At 36.4% G+C, this 15,598-nt stretch overlaps 1 long non-coding RNA gene across 1 annotated transcript; it reads right to left on the reverse strand.

The window, feature by feature from the left end:
- Positions 1–4,878: 4,878 nt before the first annotated feature.
- On the reverse strand, positions 4,879–6,634 carry LOC132638702 (uncharacterized). Its single transcript, XR_009581855.1, has 3 exons — positions 6,153–6,634; positions 5,598–5,714; positions 4,879–5,526 (listed from the first exon to the last, which is right to left on the reverse strand). It is a non-coding gene; the product is annotated as an uncharacterized LOC132638702 (long non-coding RNA).
- Positions 6,635–15,598: the final 8,964 nt, after the last annotated feature.

The following is a 15,598-nucleotide window of genomic DNA, read 5'->3' on the forward strand; positions in this document are numbered from 1 at the left end:
TGATGAAAAACCAAATATTTTTCACTATATTTGGAATTTTGAAGTTAAAGTTGAAGATTGAGTTGTGTTTGATTATAGTTTTTGCAAAGAAATTTTTTGTTATTTGAATGTAATGAAAGTAAAAAAAGTGAAAATGGAATTTTAGGTATTTTCCAAATTTCAAGTTGTATTTGAACTTTTCATGGCCAAACACTAATTTACAAATAAAGTGAACAAAAAAAAAGTACAAAGTTATCTTGTGTATGTATCGTATCGACATGTCCGTACTTTGCTCTCTTCATATACTATATGTGTTTCTGGGGTTTTATGTTGAATCATATTATTTGTAAGGGGAATGAGTTTTTGTATAATCTGCTTTTGTATCGATCAATATGTATCTGTGCGTGTTGAGTGTTATATGTTTAGTCAACCTCTTGGTCCAGCCCATATGCTAGGATAACACAGGCCAGTCTCCCTTCAAATAACCTGGAGACTATCGAGGGGCCTAGGACTTCCAGAGTAAACGCAGAGTAGATGGGGTTCGATACCGGGGGCTCCTCCTATCTTGAAGGGAGCGGGAGCAAGGAAGTATGGAAAGATCCCGTACAAGCTAGTGCGACCCCCGCGCCTATCCCAAAAAAGTTCAAGATGTCGGACATACCCAAATATAACGGGAACACAGATCCGGAAGAACACATAATAGCCTTTGAAGAAGCCGTCACTGGGTACGATCTCAAGCAACACGAGATTGAATCGGTCATGCTGAAAGGGAGCACTTTCTTGGTATACTCTTTTAACTGAAAATTCTATTGACTCTTTTGTTGCTCTTGCAGATACATTTGTAAAAACTCATGCTAGAACTCGAAGGGTTGAGACGCACACGGAGGATATCTTGCCATAAAGCAGAGGAAGGACGAGTTGCTACGCAGCTATGTGGAGAGGTTCCAACAGGAGAGGATGATGTTGCCTAATATCCTTGAAGACTGGGACGCTGCGGCATTCACGGGATAGTTTGAATGCCAACAGTTCGGATGCATCAAGAAAACTGAAGGAAAGCCTAAGGGAGTTTCTCGCCACGTCTTGGAATGAGGTGAACAGCAGGTACAAGAACAAAATGAGGATACAGGATGACATCAAAACCGATGCCCAGATTGAAATAAGGAGTAGGCCACAGGAAAGACCTGAAAATGCTCTCCTAGCCAGACAAAGGAATTCGAGAGATTGATATGAGTTGTACACAGCCCGACCCCCTCCAAAGGGTGAAGTAAGATTCAACAGGACACGGTACGACCAAGGCCAACCCAGGAAAGACAAGGAGACGCCACAAAGGAAGTCGCTAAACGAGTCGGGCCCACCGAGCATGGTGTCATATAATTTCAACGTAGAGGTTTGGGAGTTGGTCATGGCGATGAAAAAAATGAAGGCAGCAAGATTTCTAGTAGTAGACGAGACGTGGAGTTGTGGTGTGACTATCACACCATTTCGGGACATTCAACTGAAGACTATAAACACTTGTGTTATGAGGTAGCGGACTTCCTGCGAAGAGGGAACTTGAAGGAATTCTTTAACAACCGCTACAAGTACACCTGGGAGAAAGGGGTCGGGACTTCGCATGAGCAACCAGCGCCTTTGGGCATGATCAACGTGATTTTCGAATGAAAGATAGTCGGGGCGATGTCCCAAGAATCATATGACAGAAAACCCTCCCCTTCCAGAAAATGAGGGAGGGATCACCCAAAAGACCGCATTACGTTCAATGATGCAAAGGAGAAAAGCGTCGGGGAAATTTAACTTTAATCGTATGCTTGTTGATCCAGTCTCTATGATACCCTATCTGTATATGATATATATACCATGTGAGTATCATAGAGGACTGAGGAGTTTCTTGAAAGAATGAATCAGGCCCTTATGATAGATATGCTGTCAGTCTATGATATATTATACCATGTGGGTACCATAGAGGACTGAGAAATATTTTTTTATTGATAAGAAATGAATTAGTCCCTATGATACCCTGCAAGTATATGATATATAACATAGTCATCATAGAGGATTGAGTTGTGCTTCTTGAAGGAATGAATTAATTACTGTGATACCCTATCAATATAATATATACTATTAAAAGCTATGCGTTCACCAAACAGTGTAGTTTGAATTCCCATGCTATCCATCTTGTAACTGATTTCTGCTATGCCATCGACTTTTGTCTCCTCTAAAGGGACCCGTCTGGTGATCGTTGGACAGTGCCACTGGTGTACCCCCTATCATAACTTTTGGGGGATTCCTAGAGATTGGATATTCTCTTGTCACTATCTTCAATCTCTTTTAATATTTTCGCAATCCTTCTGTCTGAGTCTTCAACTTCATTCCAGGTGGCAGTTATGTTCCTGTCATCTTCGTCCAAGCTATCAAACAGGTTTCAGATGTTCTCGTCTGATGTCATCTTAGCAAGATCGGTCTGAAAAAGGGGTAATTAGGCTAGGAAGTGACCATTTGTTTTAGAGACAAAGCCATCGCGAATAAGCCATGACTTGACATTTCTGAGAAACTTAAGACTTTTTGAGGATGATACGATTTTTGAGAGACAAAGCCATCGCGAATGAGCCACGACTTGACAATTCACTAAGAAACTTAAGAGTCTTTGAGGATGATACGATTTTTGAACGGTTTTTAGGTGAACTTGACAACATGTCTCGGAAATTTTTATATGCCTAAGGCACTTTAGGGAACTATTGAAGTTGAATACTAGATTAATCATTTTCAAGCAAAACATAAGCAATTAAGACATGTTATATTATATAGCACGTAAGCAGTTTATAACGTGTCCTATATGGGTGACCTTTTTGAGCCAAGGTCGGTCTAGCGTTTTTTAAGGATGTATATGTTGTTGTAAGACGTTCCATTTGCCCTTAATAAAAACCCTAAAACAAAATTTTATTGATGATAATCTTAATATTTGAAATGTATTTATCTGAATGGGGATATATGATAAGGGAAAGAGTATACAAATGTCAGTCCCACACAGGTGTACAATGATAAATCCTAAACTAAGCCGCCAAGAGAGATCCTTCACCTTTTTGAATGAAAAACTTTCCTTCGATTCATAATATCTACAAAAGCGGTTGCCGGCATATTTTAAATACTCGGCTAAAAAAGAATATTACTTGTTTAAAGAAAGAGGCGATTTAGAAAAGAAAGTTACTAATTTAAAGAAAATATTATTTTTTGAGAAGATCGGGAAAGAATGATTTTAGAATTACTTAATACTTATCCGTTTATATTACTTCTACGTCATGAAATAATTTAAACGTTAAACATTTTAAATAAACATAAAGTTTATATTTATCTTGATTTCAATTTTTGAATAAATTCAAATTCGGAAACTAGACAAATACAACTATTTTAAGACCGTTAAAATTCTCAAAACTTTTTCCTAATAATAACCTAAATTTACCTAAAGCAAAGAAAAACTTTACTGTTTTTAGAGAAAACGAACTAGGCGAAACTGATCCAATAATATAAGAAAAACTGATCTGATAACAAACTAATTAAACAAAGTTGAAACTAACACTGATTTTATTATTAAAGGGGACAGAAACTCATTTTTTGTTAGGAAAAGGAACTGTTTTATCATAGAAGAGAACCGACACATAATTTAAAGACACAAAAATATAAAACAGTAACTTGACGTATACCAAATACTTGCTCGGGTTTTATTTAGTTTCCAAAAAATGTTTACACAAAATATTTAAGTTAAACAGGTGCAGAAATTTAAAAAGAAAAGAATTGAGCCTCAATCCCGATTAAAATTATTCTAATACTCAGGCTTATTAATCGGAGAGAGTCTAAAAAGCCCTGTCCTAGGTTCTCTCAAACTTCAGTCCAAGATTTTGCCATTTTTTCATCGCTGCGAAACTGCTACTGTCTTCGGGCTGCTGGCGATGCTGTGGACTCCAGAAATGCAAGGGACTAATATGTTGGGCCTGTGTAACCAGCCCAACTCACAGTGAAGATAGTCCAGTGGACTCTCAGGTATATCACAAGGGCAATTTGCACGATTGACCTTCGGGCAGTTATCAGTAATGTCCTTATTTTGGGGTAGTCTTTAAGTTTTGTCTATCAAAATGAAAGTATTTTACTTTTGCCCTTCGCCTAAAACCTCAAGGTCCCGGGTTTGAACCCCTGCTCAAGCGAAAGTTTTAAGAAAATTCGCCAGGCAGAGGTTGCCAGAAACTCTGCCTTAAGGCAGAATTTGCATGGACAGAACATGCAAATGCAGAATTTGCATGGGCACGATTTTTTTTTTTACTGAGCTGGGGTTCGAACCCCCAACTTCGGGGTATTAGGCGAAGGGCAAAACTTAAAGACCACCAATTTGAAGGGAAAAAATTAAAGACCACGCCAAATGAAGGGCAATCTGCGCAAAAAAAAGTTGACCTTCGTTGGGGGTGGTCTTTAATTTTTGTCCCTCAAATTGCTAGCCTTTAATTTTTGTCCTTCGTCTAAATATCCCGAGGTTCTAGGTTCGAACCACGGCTTAGTCATAAAAATAAAATAAAAAAATTCGCAAGACAAGGCTTTGCAAAAAGTCTGCCTTATGCGGTAGCCTTTGCCTTAAGGCTCTAAAAGTCTGACGCATAAGGCAGACTTTTTGAAAAGCCTTGCCTTGCGATTTTTTTTTCTGAGCAGGGGTTCGAACCGAGAACCTCGGGATATTTTTGGCCATCTTTTTAAGCGAAGAAAAAAATTTAAAGACCATCAATTTGAGGACAAAAAATTAAAGACCACCGCAAAAAAGAACAACTATGGAATTCTACTTAAAACTAGGGCTGGGCGTTCGGTATTCGGTCGGTATTTTTAAAGTTCGGGTTCGGTAATTCGGTATTCGGTAATTAAAAGTATATACCAAATACCGAACTTTCAAACTTCGGTTCGGTAATTCGGGAATTGGTAAATCAAATTTCGGTTCGGTACGGTATTCGGTAATACCATTTTTTTGCTCATCAATACTCAAGATTTTTCTCTCTTTTATAAGTATGCATATCGATTATAGGATGAAAGAATTACCCTTTCAGTAATAAACCACAAACATTATAACATATACGTTCAGTTACATCAAACAATCCAACACTACTTCCATAATTTCATAGTGTAGAGCTGACCAAGTAAGCAATGGTTTCCCTTTTTAATGCTGCATAACTGCGATATCATAGCACTGCACAATGGGGTATAACTGTGTACGTGCCCAGTGCCCTGGCAAACTAAGTATTATATAGTACACTACTAGGAAAAAAATGAATGTGAATTTTACCTTACTTTTAAACTTAGGTATGCAACTTTACATTTATTAGAATGTGCAAAGAAAGAGACTAGTTCCAACCTTCCAACCTTGTATGCAGTAGATCAGGATGTTTAGTTTGGAATCAGGAGGTACCTGGTAAAGATGATCACGCTTGGAAGCTACATCAGAGAAACCCCATCCTAAGATATCAACTGCCCATGTCTCTAATCCAGCCTCCTCAAGCATCGGAAATGTGTACCTTCACTCTAAACATGAGCTAAACAATGAGGGATAATGAAAAACACAGAGCACAGCAAGAGAAAGTAGTGAGGCATACCTATCAAAACCATGGAGAAGCACAACTGGATTGGCCTCCGTCTGTTCTTTTGGCTTCACACAACTACTCATGACTCAACCGTTCAATAAATTTACCTAAAATGAACCAGCAATGAAGCTGGACCATCAAACAAAGGAAGTAACCAGAACTTCATAAAGAAAGAGAATGATTAATCCAGAAGCAATACAGTAAACAAGAAACAAAATACTCCCTCTATTTCAATTTATGTGGCTTGATTCGGAGTATGAAGGTCAAATTAACTAATGTTAAATCAAATGAAGTTTACAGATCTTTACAATTTCAAGTCCAGTAAATCAAATCTAACAATCATCATATACACAAAAAAAAAATCTTCAACCCATTTAATTTCCTAGAAACGAAAGAGACAAATTTAACAAATATCTTTCTTTCTCTCCCAAATACTACTGCTATGGATACTATCCATTCATATATTTCTCTCCCAAAAACAACAACAACGAAGCATTGGAAGTGTAAAACAAAACCAAAAAATACAATACGGAAGCTATTAAAGAAGCTTAAATTAGTGAATCTCACCATTGTTTTCTCCTTGAGGAAGGAATGAGAAAAACCTAATGTGAGAAAAGAGACTTCGCACTTCGCAGTTGGAGCTGAGGTGATACCGTGATTAGTGATTATCAGATTTGGGGAGATTTTGTGTGAAGCACTGAAGGAGTGAAAGTGAAGGCGTGAAGCTGTGAAGTGAAGTAGTGAACTGATCATTAGGGATTTACAGTTTTAACAATGGGACTTTTATTGGATTTGGGCTGGACTACTGCACTTGAATGTTTTTACAATGGGCCATTATTTAGGATTTGGGCTGGACTACTCACTAGTGGACTTATTAATTTCGGTATTCGGTATTTATCGAATTACCGAACGGTATAATTGTAAATACCGAATACCGATCCCGAAATACTAAATTTTATAGTTCAGTATCGAATACCGAACCGAATTCCCGAATACCGAAATACCGAAATAGCCGGTTCGGTTCGGTAATTCGGTTTTCGGTATTTTATGCCCAGCCCTACTTAAAACAACTACAAAAGAACAAGTATTTGCAAATGGAGGTTGAAACCTTCGGGAGTTAAACTGACTTTCAAAGAGAAGAAATTAACTTCAACAATTCTTTAAGACCAGATTCAATTCCCTCCACGAAAATACATGAAATAACAATTCTAATAAGGAAAAGGGAGTAGTAACCAGTCACACAAGAAAGAAAACAGAAGTTAAGTTACCTGTTTGAACTCAAACCGATTGAAAGTAATACTGGACAGGATTTTAAGAGATACAAGTTCAGAGATGGGGATGAAGGTTAAACTAGTTACAAGGAGATGATATTAACTTCAACCTTGTCTAGTACTCAACCAAGACTTCATTTCCCACCACCAATAGATAGATGTAGACTATCGGATCTATAACGAGGAAAAGGGAAAGAAGTAATGAGCTAAACAAGGAAAGGAAAAACAGAAACTAAGTTTCAATTAAACGAGTTGAAGTAAAAACCGGGTAGCATTTAGGAAGATAGACAAAATTCACACTTGATAGAAGAAAAAAAAAAGGGGGGAAAGAAAACTACTGCTTATATTCAACTTAGAATTCTCTAAACTCTTAATCATTATCAAACTTAATCAAGCATCTCCGGATCAAAACGAGAAAAGAGAAAAACGAAAAGAGTAGCTAAACAACTTAAACTAAGGTTGACTTAAATTATTGAATCAATTCCTTTAACCCCAAAACTGGAAATCAGCTAAACCAACATCGCATAATAAAAAATACAATATCTACGAATCCGAGAACAGAAAGCAAGTCACATTTTTTCAATCGGGATTTCAACTGAACTCAGAGATAGAAACAAATTACAGTTTTCAGTCAGGATATTAACCGGTTAAAAGTATCTTGGGTCTATTATACAGGGAGATGGGGATATCGACGACGATGTTTCACATCGTATTGGTGTAGGGTGGATGAAATGGAGGCTCGCCTCCGGAGTGCTGTGTGATAAGAAAGTGTCACCAAAACTTAAAAGCAAGTTCTACAAAGTGGTGGTTAGACCGACCTTATTGTACGGGGCGGAGTGTTGGTGATAAGAATCGGGTTACTTGAATAAAACAAGATTATAATGCGGAAGCGAAAATATGAAGATTAAAGACAAGAATATAAATATAGGCGAAATTCAAGAATAAAATCCCCAAATTTCAAGATTAAGTGATAAAAACCCTAATTGGTCTTAGTATTCAAAATTAGCGGATTAAGACTAATTAAGATACTAATAGAATCAATTCAAGAACTTATATCAAAAGGTGATCCAGACCCCTATTTCGAAGAAATTAGAGACAATAATTAGTATAAGACTAATTACCTTCTTTAATTTACGAATAAGAACCAAAGATATCAAGTACGAATTAATCTTACCTCTTAAAAGAATTGTTCTTATAAGGTTGCAAGATAAATCCAAAATAGTCACACACAAAGGTGTAAAGTAGAGAAACTCTCAATAATAATAATATTTGTCTAATGAAAATAACAAAATCCACCCTATTTATAGGGAAACCTATCCCAAATAGAATGGGATTCGAATTCTACTTTTATGGAAATAATAAATAATAAAACCTAACTAGGATTAAACTAGGAAAGCATGTAAAATAATACCAAAATTCTTCCTAAAATTAACTAACAAGAAAATAAGGGCATAATGGGATAATGTTTGGCATCTAAATACATGCCGTATCTGCATGTTTGGGCGTGAGAATTTCAGCCCCCTTTGGGCATGATTCTCACGTGTAAAGTAGTCCATATTGGGCTCTTTATGGGCTCCATGTGAGCCCCTCTTTTTTGGGCATCATGTGGGGCGAATCTTTTCCTTCTTGGACTTGGACTTGGAAATACGTGTAGCACTTAGTCCACTATTCGTCATAATTCTTGGGATCTTTTTTCCACGAAAAACATCTTTTTGATTTTCCGTTGAAGCCTGTCACCTTAATGAACGTATGCCACCGTGGATGCTATCATTCCCCTCTTCTTGAAAACAATTCGTCCTCGAATTTGAATCTCGCAAAACCAAGAAGACATGCATTAGTAAACAACATCCATTAACCGAGAGCAATACTGGTAGGAATAAACAAGGTAGTGACCATGTGTCCTCTTCACCCAATTAACCCTAGCATTTATAAATACACCCTTAAAAATCATGTAGACATCATCATCCCAATAGAAAATTTTCCAACATGTATAAGCACAACAAGGTTCTCGTCTAGATTCCATAAAGAATGATACATGTCTCTCCAATTTATTTCTATCAATAAAGTATTTCAATGGGCATGATAAAGACGACATAAAATCTCTAAAACATTCTTCAAATTGAACACTTTTATGATATATCCAAGCATCCTTAATTACACCTCCCACAAATTTTCCCACATAAAAGCTATTCACACAAGCAATAGAGGTTTCAAGAAAGTTAGAAGAATCCTTAATTCCAAAACAAAATCTCCATTAAATTCAAGCTCATTCTTTTCAAAATCATTGAATTTCAAGTAATTGCTCAATTTCTCAAACAAGGAATCGTGGATGCATTCAACAAAAAGTATTTGATCACTAGTATCATAATAATTATGTATCTCCTCATCACTAGTAGCAAACACCTTTTTAAGCTCACAATCATCAATACTTGAAGAATTATGTCTCATTACACAGAAATAACCATATTTCATCAAGTTATCACATGAAAACTCTTTCGACACTAAAATAAGAGAACAAGAATCATCTAACTCACTAGCAAGCCTCCTCCCACACACATTATGTCTTTTTTCAGCAAGTGAGAATCCACAAATAACAACGCCATGCTCAATATTAAAAGGGAACAAATTACTCTTACGCTTGAACTTAGAGGTTCTAGTTAATGACTTATTATATAGCAACATAGCATCATCCTCAAAATTAATAAAGTCACCAACATAAGAAATAAGAGTGTAGTTCATTACCTCTAGAAAGACCTCAAGTGTTCTAGGAATTCCAAGAATGTGAATAAACCAATTATACATACCGTATTTGGTCTTATGTAACAAAGAAATAATATCACCTCGTTTTTCCTTGCTCATTGGTGTTAGGTTCACAACTTTATCCTTCTCATCAACATGCACTCGCCCTATGAGATGTGTAGTTTTGACCACTTTACGATTAATTTCATCCAATGATGGTTCTATAATGCAAACTTTCCCATGAGTACCTACAAGAGAGTCAAAACTAGGAGAAGAAGTAGGAATGTGAGAGTCAGAATAAGAAATAACCTTACTCAAACTCTCTTGTTTTCCTCTCTCAACCTCACGACTATCCCTCTCCTTTTCTATTTCAATGTCATCTCTCTTTTCTTTTCTCTCAAGCACACTTTTTTTCTCACTTGACATCCCACTCTCTTCACATAACACAACCTCTCCTTTTTCCTCTCTAGAGATGTCAACATGCACTCCCTTACTTCTCTCATTCTTTTCTCTCTCAAAAAATTTCATTGCTTCGCTCACACGTTTCTGATCTTCATAAACTTGGGATGGAGTTAAAGGTGCAAGAATATATTTTCTTCTATTTAGCTCAAGAGAAACTCTATTCTTTCTCCTATCATGAATTGCATTCCTATTAAAGAGCCATGGACATCCAAGCATGATATGAGAATCTTGCATTGGAATTACATCACAAAGAACATTATCGGAATAATTTCCAATGACGAAAGAAACCATACATTGCTTTGTCACTTTAAGCTCACCAAAATCATTCAACCATTGTCGCTTATAAGGAGTAGTGTGTTTGATGCATGTAAGTTCCAACTTCTCCACCACGTATGAACTCACCACGTTAGAACCACTTGCACTATCAATAATCATAGAGCAAATTCTACCCTTTATCCCACACCTTGTATGAAAAGTATTTTTCCTCCTTAAATCAGCTATAGTGACATTCATATCCTTCAATGGTGTGGTCATCATACGAAATACTTCAACTAAGTTGGTGTCGTTTTGAGCTCCAGCTTCAAATTCCTTACCTGTTTGAGACATCTCAAGAAAATATCAAAGAAAACAGTATCTATCAATTTGGCTCCTTTTCTTTTTCTCTCTATTGATCGCACACTCTCTTGCCTTTTTCCACTCAAATTACTACCTTTGGCTGGATCCTTTTGGATTTATATATAAACCCTACTAGTAACAATCTTTTAGAAATAAGATGTAGAAAGAAAAAGAATTTACCAACTCCCAGACCAATTGGGATTGATGAGACAAGAAAAAGACCAATTTGTGTAAAAAGAAGACCTCCAAATTTCCCCTCTTCTTGATTTTCCTTCTGGATGTTGGAAACCAAGAACACAATAAAACACGGAGTTTCTGAAAGTAGCTTAATTTGCAAACACGAATTTTCTCCCCCCCCCCCCCCCCCCCCCCTTTTTTTTTTTTGCTATGGAGCTTACCTTTTAAGATAACTATAATAAAAACAAGTTTTTTTTTAACGAAACTCCCAAGATTATCAAGAACGGAACCTTGATTGAACCGCTCTGATACCACTTGATAAGAATCGGGTTGCTTGAACAAAACAAGATTATAATGCGGAAGCGAAAATATGAAGATTAAAGACAAGAATATAAAGATAGGCGAAATTCAAGAATAAAATCCCCAAATTTCAAGATTAAGTGATAAAAACCCTAATTGGTCTTAGTATTCAAAATTAGCAGATTAAGACTAATTAAGATACTAATAGAGTCAATTCAAGAACTTATATCAAAAGGTGATCTAGACCCCTATTTCGAAGAAATTAGAGACAATAATTAGTATAAGACTAATTACCTTCTTTAATTTACGAATAAGAACCAAAGCTATCAAGTACGAATTAATCTTACCTCTTAAAAGAATTGTTCTTATAAGGTTGCAAGATAAATCCAAAGTAGCCACACACAAAGGTGTAAAGTAGAGAAACTCTCAATAATAATAATATTTGTCTAATGAAAATAACAAAATCCACCCTATTTATAGGGAAACCTATCCCAAATAGAATGGGATTCGAATTCTACTTTTATGAAAATAATAAATAATAAAACCTAACTAGGATTAAACTAGGAAGCTTTAAACTAGGAAAGCATGTAAAATAATACCAAAATTCTTCCTAAAATTAACTAACAAGAAAATAAGGGCATAATGGGATAATGTTTGGCATCTAAATACATGCCATATCTGCATGTTTGGGCGTGAGAATTTCAGCCCCCTTTGGGCATGATTCTCACGTGTAAAGTAGTCCATAGTGGGCTCTTTATGGGCTCCATGTGAGCCCCTCTTTTTTGGGCATCATGTGGGGCGAATCTTTTCCTTCTTGGACTTGGACTTAGAAATACGTGTAGCACTTAGTCCACTCTTAGTCATAATTCTTGGGCTCTTTTTTCCACGAAAAACATCTTTTTGATTTTCCGTTGAAGCCTGTCACCTTTAATGAACGTATGCCACCGTGGATGCTATCAGTTGGCCATTCAAGAAATTTCACGTTCAGAAGATGAAAGTCGCGGAAATGCGAATGTTGCGGTGGATGTGTGGGCACACTAAGAGGGATAGAATTAGGAATGTAGATATCCGAGACAAGGTGGGAGTGGCATCGGTGGAGGACAAGATGCGGGAAGCGAGACTGAGATGGTTTGGGCATGTGAAGAGGAAAGACACAGATGCCCCAGTGCGGAGGTGTGAGAGGTTGGCTATGGACGGTTTCAGGAGAGACAAAGGGAGGAGGAAGAAGTATTGGGGAGAGGTGATTAGACAGGATATGGCACAGTTTCAGCTCACCGAGGACATGACCTTAGATAAGAGGTTGTGGAGGACTCAGATTAGGATAGAAGGCTAGGTGGCTAATCCTTTCACCATAGTAGTTATAGTTTTGCTCATTTGTTTATTGCCATTTGATTTCTGCATTTGATTGCTGCTTATATTTTTTGGGCCGTTGTACTTTGGTTATCTTAGTTATCTATAGTAGTTAATGCTTCTTTTTTTCCGGACTGTTCTACCATGACTTTCTCGCTTCTGTTATTCCTTGCTTTCATATTGTTATTGATATGCTTGGTCCTATCTAACCTTTTGTCTTGTTTTTCCTCTCTTGTTCTCCTCTCTTGAGCCAAGGGTCTTTCGGAAATAGTCGCCCTACCTTTCAAGGTGGGGGTTAGGTCTGCGTACACTCTACCCTCCCCAGACCCCACATGATGGGATTATACTGGGCTTGTTGTTGTTGTTGTTGTTGTTGTTGTTGTAGTATTTTAACCAATTAAAAACAATAATAGAGAAAGAGAAATGAGAAGCGAATGTTACCTTATTTCGAGCAACGAAATGCGTCCGAGAGTATTCAAATCTACGTTTGCCTTTGAATACCTAGTTCCGAGACTCAAAAAATCAGAGAAGAATGCTCTTGCCCGAAACGGCCATACAAGGCCTGATAAAGTAGCACACAACTCTGACCTTGCATTTTCCGGCAAGTCACGAGAGCAAGAACGAATAAGAGAGGGAAAAACTTTAGTAAATAGTCTATCCATACCCTTTGTTATACTATTGGGCCAAATATGCCCTTACAGTTATACTTTGAGTTCAAATATACCCTTCTTTTATACTTTGAGTCCAATATACCCTTCCTCCATTAAAATTGTCAACATTGGACATGAGATGTGGCGTGACACTAACAACTCGGTGAGGTAGACACCACATGGCATACCACCTCACCACCCCAGCCTATTTACCCCTCTCTTCCCCTTCAGGGGTATATTTGACCCTTTTCCAAATGAAAAATGACAGGGATTGGGCCGTGTGCCAGGTCTCGGGTCGGCTTGGATGGGGAAATGGACCTCGGCCCAAACATAGAAGAAATTGCATTTATTTTTACAAAACGGCTATAAAATGCAAAAAATGTATCTATCTATCAATCAATTTAAAGGCTAGCCATATTTGTTTCAATCCTACCTAAAGTTGATGCTAAAATTAATCAAAATTAACGTAGAAATCAACTAAACACTTCAATCGTACCCAAATTTGAAAATAATTGAAACATGTTAAAATTGAGATGCAATTATTATCTAGTTAACTAATGACATTTTTCTATTTAATGGAGTGAAATATTTATCAACTAATTATTGAATAGTTTAAACAATTATTTTTCAATATTTTGACTTTAAATTCTGATATATATGTTTAAAATTTATGATAAATATACAATGATACACTTGATGATATTTTGCTAAATGTAATCGCAAAACACCAAAGCAACTTTGTAAAATTCTTTTGACTTTTGAAAAGTGCATATTCCACTCTGCTTGTGAATTTCAAGAAGTTTGACTAATTAAATAAAATTTATGCAGCACAAATATTATGTGTCAACACACTGCTAGAGCAGTTTTTAGTAGCTGGCAAGCAATGTTTTATAATAAAATACCTAGCCCGTTAGTTGCAGAGATTATGAGCGTTCGGGAAGCCCTCAGTTGGTTTGAAGGGCGGTTTTGCTAATAATCGTGTGGTAATAGAGACAAGTTATCATCTATTGAAAGAAACATTTCAAAATAATTCTTATTTTGATTCTTTTGCTTGTGATTGCAAGATACTAATGAAAGGTTTTCAATTAGTGTTTCCCTAGTAAGAAATGTTTTAGCTAGAGTGGTTGTTTCTATGTCTAGTTCAATGGAATGGGGGTCTTTCCTGCCATCTTTTTTATTTCGAATGTATTCGCTTTTGATTTGACTTATAATTGAAAAGGTATAATAGTTTGTTAATGTTATATTAGTAGAAAAAATTGTTATACTTCATATTGTTACTCTACAAAGGTTTGAGATACCTTATAATGATGGATGAGTCAAATCAAATACAAGGGTAATTAAAGGGAAGATTAAATAGGGACTCATAGATGATGATGAATGCCCCTTGTGTCACTCTACTAATAAGACTATTTCACACTTGCTATTTGAATGCAGAATATCAACATGGGTATGGAGCAGTTTGTTAAGATGGCAATGGATCACAACATCACCATTGAACAGGCAGAATGAAGTGGACTGGGCAACAAGACAGTGCAAGAGTAGTAGTACAACTGACATCTACAAAATGACTCTGGCAGCAACAATATACTACATACGGCAAGAGAGGAACATGAGAGTATTCCAGCACAAGCAGAAAAATGAAGATGCTATTGTCAAGCTGATAGTGCAAGAGATTCATTGTAGAGGAAGCATTACAAGTAGACTTAGAGCCTGTTTGGATGGGCTTATGCCTATAAGCTGTTTGCAGCTTATAAGCTAAAAAAAATAAGTTGGGGTAGTCTAACTTATTTTTTTTGACTTATAAGCTGTTTTCAGCTTATAAGCTGCTTTAGATAAGCTAAGTCAAATGAGACCAATTATTTTTTTGAGCTTATTTTAAGCACAAAATGACTTTAAGCTGGCCAGCCAAACACTCAAAAAAGCTGAAAATAGCTTATAAGTAACTTATAAGCAACTTATAAGCCAATCCAAACGGGCTCTTAGTAGAAAGTTGTCTAGTTTGAATTTCTATCCTTAGACTAGACTAATTACTGGGTTAGAGGCTCTGATGTAACAGGGTGGAAGGATGAGGCTATTTTAGCTCGTACTTCTAATTAGTTTGGACACTTGCTTTGTATAGATTACTTTGGTGAATAAAATCGACAGTTATTTGCCAAAAAAAGAAGGGAAGTTTAAAACTTTAAATTTGCCAAGACAATAACTAAAGTCATTGAAAGCGCAAATAAATATTATTTATATTTTAAATTCAAATTTTCAAAGAAAAGCAGTTTTTCCCGATTATGGCTGCTTGTCTAAACAAATGACATTTTCACAATAAACATGATTATTTGTCTAGACATACTCTAGTTAAATAAAACAAAAATTCTTATTAAACGGTGTTTACAACTTCCTCTTCTTCATATGATATGTTACATTTTCGCTATCCACCACTTATTTGATGGTTATCTTT

The sequence above is a fragment of the Lycium barbarum genome, chromosome 4 (assembly GCF_019175385.1).
Source record: "Lycium barbarum isolate Lr01 chromosome 4, ASM1917538v2, whole genome shotgun sequence".
NCBI lineage: Eukaryota > Viridiplantae > Streptophyta > Magnoliopsida > Solanales > Solanaceae > Lycium > Lycium barbarum.